The sequence below is a fragment of the Thamnophis sirtalis genome, unplaced genomic scaffold, assembly GCF_051295495.1.
Source record: "Thamnophis sirtalis isolate CommonGarterSnake01/CBP01778 unplaced genomic scaffold, rThaSir2_p1.2 scaffold_10, whole genome shotgun sequence".
In the NCBI taxonomy this organism is placed as follows: Eukaryota; Metazoa; Chordata; class Lepidosauria; order Squamata; family Natricidae; genus Thamnophis; species Thamnophis sirtalis.
The window spans coordinates 3,228,851-3,242,198 of NW_028261390.1; the positions used below are offsets into that span (position 1 = coordinate 3,228,851).

Genomic DNA, 13,348 nt, shown 5'->3' on the forward strand with positions numbered 1-13,348 from the left:
TGTTCCTGTCTTTTTTTTTTTTATACCTTTAAATTAAACCGCATACCTATGAATTTAATTGAAGGGCAAGGCACTGAATAAATAAACCTCATAAAAATCTTTCTGCTTTTGTCGTGGCTCAGTTCAGGCGGGTTAACTTCAATTTATTAGGTGGGTTAAAGAACAATAAATAAAATATGGAGAGAGAGAGAAAAAAAAACAACCCCTCACGAGATATTAAAAATGACTGCAAGTAAAGGAAGCTATATTTCTTCCAAATTTATAACATCTAAAATGAGGAATCGTAACTCCCCGTTTGAGGGGGAGCATGAAAGATTCATGTAAGAGTCCAAGGAATCTATTAAAAGAGGTGAATAAAATGAATGTGAGAAATTTAACACTTCCAAGCTCAGTCTATCTATCTGGATCTCTCCTGAAGTTTGTTTTCGTGCCTAAAAATGAATTAATTTTCAATCTATCTGTTCTGAGCTAGGCTTCCCCCAAAAAGCCCGAGGCATAGTCTTGGTCCCAACAAAACCCCTTTTATTAAACAAAGATGAATTCCTCTCCTTCACATTCAGCCAAGGTTTGGCAAACAGTCTTTCCAAGGAATATTTATGACCACAGACCTTATCTATCTTGGAAGGCTGCCATGTAAATATCTTCCAAATGAGGTGCTGTGCAAGGAAAGGCTGGGCACAGAGTCTCTGAGATTCAGGGACAGATCTTCACACTCCTGAAACGAATCTAACAAACGAACGAAGGGATTGTTTCCTGCAAAAGCCCCCTCCCCTTTCGCTCCTCTTTTATGTCCTCTGGGAGGGGCCATTCACCGTCCACCTGTGATCTTACTCCCAAGTGGACCCCTGTTCTTTAGCTCTTCCCTTCGTCTGGCAACTCTGTGCATGCACTCATTGGGAAGAGGCTCCACCTGTTCTTCTGCCTCACCGATGTCTGACTCTGAAGGCACCTGATCACTGCCAGACGGCCTCGGCCCCCCTCTCTGCCTCCGACGCAGACTCCTCGTCCGAGTCTTCCCCAGCCTCCAGGACTGGCCCATGCTCCTCCCCAACCCTCCTCACTGTCCGTCTCTGCGGCTGGCTCTGCTGGCGGGCCACAACACAATCGTTGTTTTGTAAGCCGTCATTCTATCAACAGGGTTCTTGATCTACAGTGTCATTGTGACTTATGGTACAGGCAGTCCTTGACTTACGACGGCAATTGAACCCAATTTTTTCTGTTGCTAAGCAAGACAGGTGTTAATTGACTTTTCTTCCATTTTACGACCGTTCTTGCCACCATTGCTAAGCGAACCCCTGCAGTTGTTAAGTTAGTCACATGGTTATTAAGTGAAACTGGTTTTGTTGGTTGAAAGGCTGCCCCCCCCCAAAAAAATGATCACATGACCCGAGGAAATACGAAATAGTTGCCTGGTGTCTGATATTTTGATGACGTGGCTGTGGGCAACCTCCAACGGTCGTTAAGTGTGAAAAATGGTCATAACACACTTTTTTCAGTAACGGTCGTTAAATGAATGGCTGTAAGTCAAGGACTATCTGTACTTGGATGTGCAAAGCGTTTTTTAGCTTCTATGCACTTTGTTTTTTAAAAAAATCTCTGTCCAGCATTTTTTTCCCCTCAAATAATTTTTGGAGTGAATGCGCAGTGAATAAATAACAAGAGTTACTTCGGAGGGGGAAAAATACAGAGAAGCGAGATGCAGAAGAAAATTACGTTCTTTGAACTTCGAAGGAATTGGGTTTCAGTCGGCAACAAGACACAATACCTTCGGCAACATAAATTGGAATAAGCTCTCTGCATAGCGCAGATTTCCTCCACTGCAGAAACAAATACAAAACCTCTGAATTTTTGAGAAATCTGTTGTGCTGAACACTGTGCATGGATCAGAGAGTGTGGGAGTCTACGGATGTCGGGAACATAGCTAAGTTTATTCTAAAATGTGCTGCAAGTTTGCAATTGTGGCAGAAAAACACATTAAAAAAATTCCATTAGATTTCTTTTAACCCACCTGTATTATTTGTATACATAGAGCAAGGCGAAGAATATCCCTAATAACCTTCCTCTTTTCCCCGTAACGACAACCCTGTGCGGTGAGGTGGGTTGAGTTGGGCTGAGAGAGAATATCACGACGTCACCCAGCTGGCGTTTCTGCCTAAAGTGGGACTAGAACTCCCAGGCTCCCGGTGGTTAGCCAAAAGTCACCCAACCTGGCTTTCAGGCCTAAGGCGGGACTAGAATTCACCATCTCCTAATGATTGGCCTGAAGGCATCCCGAGTCAATCTGGATGAAGGCAATCCAGAGCCAATCACCAGGAGACGGTGAGTTCTACTCCCGCCTTAAGGCATGAAAGTCGGCTGGGTGACTTTGGGCCAATCACCAGGAGATGGTGAGTTGTAGCCCTACTTTAAGCACAGACGTGTGGGCAACTTAGGGCCAATCACCAGGAGACAGTGAGTTCTAGCCCCGTCTTAGGCATGAAAGCTGTCTGGCAGGGCTAGAACTCACTGTCTCCTGGTGATTGAGCCAAAGTCACCCAGCTGGCTTTCACACCTAAGGTGGAACTAGAACTCACCATCTCCTGGTGATTGGCTCAAAGTCACCCAGCCAGCTTTCATGCCTAAGGCGGGACTAGAACTCATGTCTCCTGGTGATTGAGCCAAAGTCACCCAGTTGGTTTACACGCCTAAGGTGGAACTATAACTCACCATCTCCTGGTGATTGGCTCAAAGTCACCAAGCCAACTTTCATGCCTAAGGCGGGGACTAGAACTCACCATCTCCTGGTGATTGGCCCAAAGTCACCCAGCCAGCTTTCATGGCTAAGGCATAAGAAACTCACAATCTCTGGCTTTCTAACTGCTGCCTTCTCCACTAGAGTTAATGTCTACTCGCAAAACATCCCTGGCCTGCTCTTGAGTTGCCATAGGCAGGAGGGTGGGGGGGGAACTGACAGGAGCAGCATGGCAGCATGAATCAGAAGCACATTTCATGCATCTTTTTCTCAAGGCTGTATCCCAGGATTCCTGCAACAGCTGGAGGGCATAATCTCTACAGCCTGCAAAAGTGCTGCAGTTGGAGAATGTGATTTATGACACACCCTGGGAAGTGTGGGGGAAACAGGGTCATAGTTCGGCCGTAAATTACATGGGGTCAGAGCTGGCTTCACTTAGGTACCTGCTGACATGTTGCTCCTAATAAATAACTGGGTTTCTTTTGAAGCTTGGCTCGAGGCTCAGGCTCTCTGTATTTTACATTACATATTAGACTTCTGCATCAAAAGCAATCCAGGGATATTATTTCACAGGTGTTTCACAACAGCCGTCAAATGCAGTAAGCATTTGAATTAGCCAAATATTTATTTATGATAATATAAAGCCGAGATTCTCAACCCTTGGCAGATTGAAGATGTGTGGCTTTCAACTCCCAGAATTCCCCAGCCGGCCCGATGTAGAAAATAATATTCCAACAATAGTTAAGATTGAAAGGGCTTCCTACTGCAGGGTTTTTTGTGAAAAGCCGCTTCTGCAGATCCCTGCAATTCCACGAGAAGTTAATTAGATCCCAAAAGATTAAAAAGGGGTGGGGGGGAGACCCTCTCAATTTCCACACAAACTTAATTTCCCCTTTTTAAGATTTGGCACCGAATGCCCCAAAAGAAGTTGCTTTGTAAATTATCAAACGTGTCATCTAAATTGGAAGGTGGTTTTTTAACAGGCCCAAACACTCTCTCTGTTGTAGGAAATCTCAAGAGTTTAAATACTTGGGAAAACCAAGGAAGGTTTGCATGCCAATGACTGCATGCCAGAATCAACCCAAAAGAAACACTGGTTTTAATCCAAAATTACGCTTCAGATGGAATTTAAATGGGGGGGATGCAGCGTCCACCTCAAGATATTTGAGTTTGCCAAGTCATTAAGGGAGATTCCCACCAAGAGGCTCTAAGCTTTCGGAGTTACTGGATCTATTTGCAAATTGGTAAAGGTTCCCCTCGCACATATGTGCTTGTCGTTCCCGACTCTAGGGGGCGGTGCTCATCTCCCTTTCAAAGCCGAAGAGCCAGCGCTGTCCGAAGACGTCTCCGTGGTCACGTGGCCGCCATTACTAAACGCCGAAGGCACACGGAACGCTATTCCCTTCCCACCAAAGGTTTCCCTATTTTTCTACTTGCATTTTTTAACCTGCTTTCGAACTGCTAGGTTGGCAGAATCTGGGACAAGGAACGGGAGCTCACTCCGTTACGCGGCGCTTAGGGATTCGAACTGCCGAACTACCAACCTTTCTGATCAAGCTCAGCGTCTTAGCCACTGAGCCGCCACGTCCCTTACTTGCAAATCTGTGTGTATGCTAATTAGAGAGTTAGTTTGGTCCAGTGGTTAAGGGACCAGGCTAGAAAGCTGGAGATCATGAGTTCAAGTCATGTCTTAGCCGTGAAAGCCGGTTGGGTGACTTTGAGCCCATCACCAGGAGGCAGTGAGTTCTAGTCCCGCCTTAGCTGTGAAATTCAGCTGGGTGACTAAACCAATCACCAGGAGGCAGTGAGTTCTAGTCCCGGCTTAGCTGTGAAATTCAGCTGGGTGACTTTGAGCCAATCACCAGGAGATGGTGAATTCTAGTCCCATCTTAGGCGTGAAAGCCGGCTGAGTGACTTTGAGCCAATCACCAGGAGATGGTGAGTTCTAGTCCCATCTTAGGCATGAAAGAAGGATGGGTGACTTTGAGTCAATCACCAGGAGATGGTGAGTTCTAGTCCCACCTTAGGCATGAAAGCTGGTTGGGTGACTGGAATGTCATGCTGGCAAGGGAATTCTGGGAGTTGAAGTCCACAAGACTTAAAAAGTTGCCAAAATTGGATACCCCTATGTTAAAGAAAGGAGAGAAAGTGTTGCGTCTTGCAGCACCCCACAAAGGCGCATGGGAAATGAAAAATAAAGAGGGTCAACCTGGTATCTGAAGAGCAGAGCAAGAGGAGGGAGGTGACTTGATCTCCATTTTTTGGAAGACTAGAACCAAGAGTTTGACTTTGCAAGGAAACAGATTGCGGAGCACTGATAAATATCAATTATTTAACATTTAAAAAAAATACTCCCAAAGCAGATTTTGGTTAAATATACGGAAAGTTCTCCAACACTTACAAGCTGTTCAACAGTGTGACAGCTTTAATTTGGAGGTGGTGGTAAGTGCCCTTTTGCGGAGACATTTAAAGGGATACATAAAGAATGGTCTCTAGTGAGAAAATCCATGTACCAAGCAGGGAGCGTCTTTCAAATAAGGGCCTGCAAGATTACATTTGAATGATAAAACTCGGAATTCTTATGGGAAATAAACTCCTACAGAACCAAAGGTGCTTTTTCCCAAAAAATTTTATTACCGGTTCTGTGGGTGTGGCTGGGTGGGCGTGGCAGGGGAAGGATACTGCAAAATCCCCATTCCCTGCCCACTTCAAAGGAAGGATACTGCAAAATCCCCATTCCTTGCCCACTTCAAGGGAAGGATACTGCAAAATCTACATTTCTACTCCACTCCAGGGGAAGGATACTGCAAAATCCCCATTTCCATTCCACTCCAGGGGAAGGATACTGCAAAATCCCCATTCCCTGCCCACTTCAAAGGAAGGATACTGCAAAATCCCCATTTCCACTCCACTCCAGGGGAAGGATACTGCAAAATCCCCATTCCCTGCCCACTTCAAAGGAAGGATACTGCAAAATCCCCATTTCCACTCCACTCCAGGGGAAGGATACTGCAAAATCCCCATTCCCTGCCCACTTCAAGGGAAGGATACTGCAAAATCTACATTTCCACTCCACTCCAGGGGAAGGATACTGCAAAATCCCCATTTCCACTCCACTCCAGGGGAAGGATACTGCAAAATCCCCATTCCCTCCCTACTCCAGGGGAAGGATACTGCAAAATCCCCATTTCCACTCCACTCCAGGGGAAGGATACTGCAAAATCCCCATTCCCACCCCACTCCAGGGGAAGGATACTGCAAAACCCCCACTTCCACCCCACTCTGGGGCCAGCCAGAGATGGTATTTGCTGGTTCTCCGAACTACTCAAGATTTTCGTTACTGGTTCTCCAGAACCTGCTGAATTTCACCCCTGCTTTTCCCCCAAAAAGGCAATTTGACTTTTTTCTGTTTCTCCCCCCCCTCTTGCGCTTAAAGAACTGAAAATGAAAGAATAAAAGAACAACAACAACAACAACAACAACAAAACAAGAAAGTCTACTTGCCTTTTAGAAAAAACACTTTTAGGACAACCATGATCTCATGATCAAGAAAACCATAGAGAAACTCCCATAGAGTTTTAAGACCTATGGGTATTGACATCCAAAATCCCAGATTATGTTGGGTTCATAACAGCTAAGGAACAAGGGTCGATGGGAGTGAGGCCATAGGTGGATGGTGAATGGCCCCTCCCAGAGGGAATAAAAGAGGAGCGAAAGGGGAGTGGAGTTTGCAGGAGACCATAACTTCATTCCTGCATTCTTGCCAAGCATTGCGGCGTCTGAAAGATATCGGCCTGATATCTCCAAGCCTGATAAAGGTCGGTAATTGTGAGCTATCTTGAAAGACTGTGGGAGAGGAAAGACTTTGCTGGAGATGAATTCACTGTCAATTAAATAAAAGGGGTTTATCGGGACGAGGACTCGGCTTCGGGCTGCTGGGGAAGCCTAGATCAGAACATGAATGAATGAATGAACCATTTCTCTGTTAAGATGATACTCAAACACACGACGAATCCACTCAAATTCATACCTCTTGTTCAAATGGAAAACATCAATGTGAACTGGGTTCTTTTTAGGAACATATGCTACGTGTTTTTCAAAACTCTTTTATTAACCATATCAAGGAGAGAAGCAACTTAGAACTGAGGAGAAATTTCCTGACAGTGAGAACAATTAATCAGTGGAACAGAAATTGCCTCCAGAAGTTGTGAATGCCCCAACACTGGAAGTCTTTAAGAAGATGTTGGGTAGACATTTGTCTGAAATGGTATAGGGCAGTGGTTCCCAAACTTGGCAACTTTAAGACTTGTGGATTTCAACTCCCAGAATTCTCCAGCCAGCTCTGCTGGCTGGAGAATTCTGGAAGTTGAAATCCACAAGTCTTAAAGTTGCCAAGTTTGGGAACCACTGGTATAGGGTATCCTGCCTAGACAGGGGGTTGGACTAGAAGACCTCCAAGGTCCCTTCCAACTCTGCTATTGTATTGCATTGTATTATTATTGTATAAATATATTCGGTTTCTGATTTTTATTTGCTACCCCATAACTACATAAACATAGCTCAGAAGCATTAAAATGTCGTTCTATTTCAAAAAGCTTGTTAGACACAATTGTCCGTTTTGGCGTAATCAGCCTATTCTTTTGAACATTTGATAATTGTTAAATGTTATTGCTTGGAGTCCCACTTTTATAATACCTTGGGCGTGAATTAAGACCGACTACTGCTCGCTGTAACTCCAGCATTTTAGGTTCTTAACTTAGCAGATCAAGAGAGAGAATGTGTAACATTCCCTGTACAGATGCCAGTTGAATTGGTTGCAGCGATGATCAACATCCTAAAGAAAAGACAAACGTGAGCAATTTTTGCTGGTCGCAATAATTGTAGAAATGGACATGAATATCGTAAAATTGGCATGAAAGCTGTCTGACGGGGCTAGAACTCACTGTCTCCTGGTGATTGGCCCAAAGTCACCCAGTTGCCTTTCATGCCTAAGGCGGGACTAGAATTCACTGTCTCCTGGTATTGGCTCAAAGTCACCCAGCTGGCTTTCTTGCCTAAGGTGGCACCAGAATTCTCTGTCGCCTGGTGATTGGCCCAAAGCTCCCAATCAGATTTCCTGCTTGATAAGACTAGAACTCACCATCTCCTGGTGATAGGCCCAAAGTCACCCAGTTGGCTTCCCTGCCTAAGGAACTAGAATTCACCACCTCCTGGTGATTGTCCCAAAAAATCCCCCAACCAGCTTTTCTGCTCAAGATGGCACTAGAACTCACCATGTCCTGGTGATTGGTACAAAGGCACCCAGCCAGCTTTCATGCCTGGCGGGACTACAATTCACCATCTCCTGGTGATTGTCCCAAAGTCCCCCAAACGGTTTTCCTGCTTGATAAGACTAGAACTCACCATCTCCTGGTGATTGTCCCAAAGCCACCAAGTTGGCCTTCTTGCTTGATATGTCTAGAATTCATCATCTCCTGGTGATAGGCCCAAAGCCACCCAGCTGGCTTTCATGTCTAAGGTGGGACTAGAACTCACCATCTCCTGGTTTCTCGGCCCATCCCTTAACCACTAGGCCAAACTGGCTCCCTGATCATGAGGGGGAGCTGCCTGTTTGAATGCAGTCAATTTAGAAACAGAACAATCTAAATAAATATCATTGACTGACAGATACCTCGATTGATTCAACTCTGCAAAACATTGCCTAGATCAATTCCACCCCCATGCCACGCCGAATTAAACAGAGCCAAAAAGTTCCTGTTTCGACAAAGTCCCTCAATTGGCCAGAAGGGAACTCTTTATCTATCTATGTATCGCAAGCACAATTTTCAATTAAAAACACAAAAAAAGGCAACGAGAGATATGAATTTGACGCCTGGCGGGTGAATCATCCGTGCGGTTTTCTTGGCTGAGTTACAAAAGTGGTTTTGCCAATAATACGTATTCCCAGAGATTTTCTTTAAAAACATTGCAAAACCCAACAATTTCTCAGTCTAGCCAACAATCTTGGGAAACCCCGGGTTGCAATGATCGAAGTCTTAACCACAGCCAATCCTGGTTAACCCTTGAGATCAGTCTGTTCTGACCCAGGCTTCCTGAGAGCATGAAGCCACCTCCTTGTCCCGACAAAAACCCCTTTTATTAATTGACTGTGAATTCTGCTCATTCACATCCAGCAAAGTCTTTCAAGGGAGGATTTACAGTCACAGACCTTATCTGGCTTGGAGAGCTGCCAGGCAGATCTCTGCAAAACTTGGCAAGGAGTCTCGGAGAGTCACGAACCAATTAAGCGAACTGATTGTCTCCTGCAAACTCCACTCCCCTTTCGCTCCTCTTTTATTCCCTCTGGGAGGGGCCATTCACCGTCCACCTGTGGCCTTACTCCCAAGTCGACCCCTGTTCTTTAGCTCTTCCCTTCGTCTGGCAGCTCTGCGCATGCGCACACTGGGAACAGGCTCCAGCTGTTCTTCTGCCTCACTGATGTCTGACTCCGAAGGCAGCTGATGACTGGCATGTGGCCCAGGCCCCCTCTCTGCCTCTGACACAGAGCCCTCATCAGAGCCCTCCCCAGACTCCAGGACTGGCCCATCTTCCTCCCCAACCTCCTCGCTGTCCGAATCTGCTGCCTGCTCTGCTGGCGGGCCGCAACACAGTTAAGGAGAACCTTTCTACTGGCCCTGCAGAAGTTTGGAGACCCGATTATTTCTTTAAAAAATGCCCCCGTTTGGTGTGCCAACCAATCACAGATTTGCCATCATCCAAGCTAATTTCCGGAACCACAACTACAGGTAGTTTTCAACTTTCAACCACTCATTTAGTGCTACAGAGGCAGTGGGGGGGGGGGAAGGATTTGTGGCCATTTTCCACCCTTAGGACCCTTGCAGCATCCCCATGGTCATGTGATCAAAATTCAGATGCTTGGCAACTGGCATGTACTGATGACAGTTGCTGCGTCCCGGGGTCACGTGACTTTTGCGACCTTTCAGACAAACAAAAACTCATTGGAGGACCCAAATGCACTTTAAGAACTGCAGACGGTAATTGTTATGTTTGTAACCACAGCAGAGATTGGAAGTTAGTTCTTTAGATATCTTTTTTTAAAAAATTCTTTCATCTTTCCTTTTTTCTACTTTTCCTTTTAAGTTTCTGCAGTAATCCCCGCTAAATTTTTCTTTGAATTAAAAATTAGATTTAAAAAGAAAAGGAAACATTGTACGGCCCCAATAAAAAACCACTTGAACTGTCTCAATGAATTATTCTCTTCGTTAACACTGCAACATCATTCGCTTAATAGATATACATTAATCCCCAAAAGATTCTCCCAAAGTTTTGGTCCAATAAAGTTTACTTCAAAGCACTTTTCCTCCTCCAATACTAGCTGATAACCCGGCGTTTCCCCGGATATTTATTTATAGGGGAGAAATGTCCGAACCAAATGTAATTTCTAATGTTGGATTTCTCCCCTTACCAGAGGAAGCCCACTTGTGGAGGACTGTGAAGCTGTTACCAGGGCAACTCCACTGCTCTGTACAATAGAAGCCATTTTATACCAGTACAGTAGAAGCCATTTTAAGGCACAACAGGCTGTATCTTAACAGTACACATAGCCCAAGGGGTTTTAGGCGGGTCTTACCCTCACAGTATTTGTTTCCAGAGAATAAGTCATCTGCGTACCAAGTTTGGTTGAAATTGCTCGAGGCGTTCCAATTATGCTGGAAAACACACACACACACACACACACCATTTGTGCTGATAAATAAAGGGAGACTAGTATAGATCTATTTCAATCTATTTAGCTCACACATCCGTTTCTATATATTTATTTTCAATATGTAACATTAATTAAATATCTCTAGCGGATAAATCCACAATGGGTATTGTGATCCTTCCTACATACAGCCATACACAAACCAAGAGCCGCTTATAAATCTTTATCTTCTTAAAATAAATGCAACCTTAGACTTACTTTTAGAGATCATAAACACACACACACAAACTCCTCGAGTTATGGCCACTGTTAAGCCCCAAATTTCCATTGCTGAGCGAGGCAGTTAAGTGAGTTTCGCCCCATTTTGTGACCCTTCTTGTCACAGTCGTTAAGTGAGTTGCTGCATTTTTAAAGCGAGTACCACGGTCGTTAAGTGAATCTGGCTCCACCCCCGTGGACTCTGCTTGTCAGAAGGTCGCAAAGTGAATCCCGTGAAACAGCCCCCTCCCCCCAGGCCGGGGGGGCACTACAACCGTCATAAATACGCGTCAGTTCTCAAGCGTCTGAATTTCGATCCCGTGACCATGGGGAATGCTCCAAGGGTCGTAAGTGTGAAAAACGGTCGTTAAGTCCCTTCCTTCGGTGCCGTTAACTATGATCGGCCACTAAGCAACCCGTTGCAAGCCTGAGGACTTCCTGTATTACAGAAAGTGTCCTCTTTTCATAGGGCAATTTTTGTATCCCAATCCTGCAAAACCTCTATATTTGTGGTTGTCAGATTATAATCTTTGAATAAATATTTCCCTTTGGGGGGGGGGGAAACATACTCATGGCTCTAATTCCAGATATTCACTCTGACAAAGCCTCTGTGTCACCCAAAAAAACTATTATTTTCCAGCCGGTAGGTTTTTGTTAGCGCCCCGGTTAAAATGAGGCAGTTTGCACACCAGATGCAAATGTGAGAATGACCAGTTTCCATCTCCTTCTAAAAACTATTTCTCTGCATCCGTCGGGGGCACAAGAATGAGGAGAAGCTAAGTTCGATGTAAAGATGTTATCAATTTTTTATTCTTTTTTCCAATATATTTTAGACTGCTTTTGGGTAAAGATTTATACCTTGTATGGGTTCTGGGAAGTTGGGGAGGGAAGGTTGGGGGGGTTAGGGGGGAGGGTGGGAGGGAGGGATATATATTAGGTTTGACGAGAGGTGTTAGATTTTAACGTAAATTGATTCCACACGTATACTGTCTTCTCTTATTTTTTTCTTTAAAACTAGGAGATGTTAAGTATATTGATATGGAAGCGGAAATAGACACCAAGGAGGGGAGGAGTGGGAAATAGAAGGGAGAAGAAAGATGGGAAGAGAGGGATAGGAGAGAGGGTAAGGGGGGGAAGATGAGGAGGATAAGGAGGAGTGGAATGTAGAGAGAGGAGAAGGAGAAAGGAAGGGGAAGTAGAGTAGAAAAGGATGATGGAGGGAAGAAAGGAGGTAGGAGAGAGGCAGAAGAAAGAGGTGTATGGAGAGTAGAAGAGCTAATAATGGGTTTTTATCTTTCTGGGCGTTGATGACAAGAGGAACTGTTGCAATTACTATTTAATACTATAGGATACTGGCTATGTATAGTATACATGTGATTGTATGTTATGAAAACGGAAAAAATAAATTTAAAAAAAAAAAGAATGAGGAGGAGAAAATCTCATGAAAATATATTTCCCTGTGTATTTGATCCATTGGTGAACTCCGGGGTCTGTGGTGCTCTCTGAACTTGATTGTTTTCTGGCAGGCGTTTCACGACCCAACTAGGGAACATCATCAGTGCTAGAAGGGAGAGAGGGAAGGTGGGAGGGAGGGAGATGGAGAGGACTGTGGGGTCCTTGGTGCTCTCTGAACTTGGTTGTTTTCTGGCAGACGTTTCACGACCCAACTAGGGAATATCATCAGTGTTAGAAAGGGCTTAGCTGTTTTCTCGCACATTTTTTACCCAACTGGGTAACATCATCAGTGCTAGAAGGGAGTAAGATTCTCAAAGGTTGAAGTCCACGCATCTTCGGGGTTGACAAAAACCCTGTTTTAGGGTTTCAATTGACACTCATACACAACACTCAACCGACAGAAAAACTCCAGTGGGAGAATTTTTTGGTACAAGGAAGAAAAAATGCTCAAGACTCTTAATCTTCTTCTCCTTTTTTCCCCCCCAAGATTTCAAAATTATGCCTCACGGAAACTCTGTGGCAGCTTTCTTCCTTGTGAAGGAGAGCTCAAACAAGGACACAATGTTGTATATGCGTACTCATTTCCTTTCCTTAAAAAGATGTTTCTGCGCTAATGGATTTTATTACATCCTTGATCATTTCCTAAAGAAAAATACCAGATTGATCTCAGGACTGACTTGCTATTCAAATGGACTTCATTTCATTTAACCAAGCGCAACCATCCAGCCATTAGAATTAGGAGAACACAGTTTAAAATCATGAATTGTTATCGCAGGAAGAAGAAGACAAAAAAAACCTCCACTATCCTTTTTATTCCTTTTAAAAAATAATAATGAAATAAGTTCATTATACTCACTAGCTGATAACCTGGCTTAACCCGGGTATGTATTTATCCAAATCCTGTATTGGAGTGAGCCCCCTTGCGGAGTAACGTGAAGCTGTTACCATGGCTACTCCACCGTGCTGTACAGTAGAAGCCATTTTAAGGCACAACAGGCTGCATCTTAACAGGACTTGAATCCAAAATGCACACTATCATTGTCAAAAGTACTGTGACTTGACACTATAGATATAATTCAGTCCTTTTCATTTGAGCGGCCCAGGCGTTCCGGAGTTACGCTGAAACACATACACACATGGACACACACACCCCGAGGGGTTTTAGGGGTGTCTTACCCCCACAGTATTTGTACATCATC

General features: G+C 44.5%; 1 protein-coding gene across 2 annotated transcripts in view; it reads right to left on the reverse strand.

Moving 5' to 3' along the window:
• PTPRA (protein tyrosine phosphatase receptor type A) overlaps positions 1–13,348 on the reverse strand; it is a 106,781-nt gene that overhangs the window by 50,818 nt on the left and 42,615 nt on the right. The window lies entirely within an intron of this gene.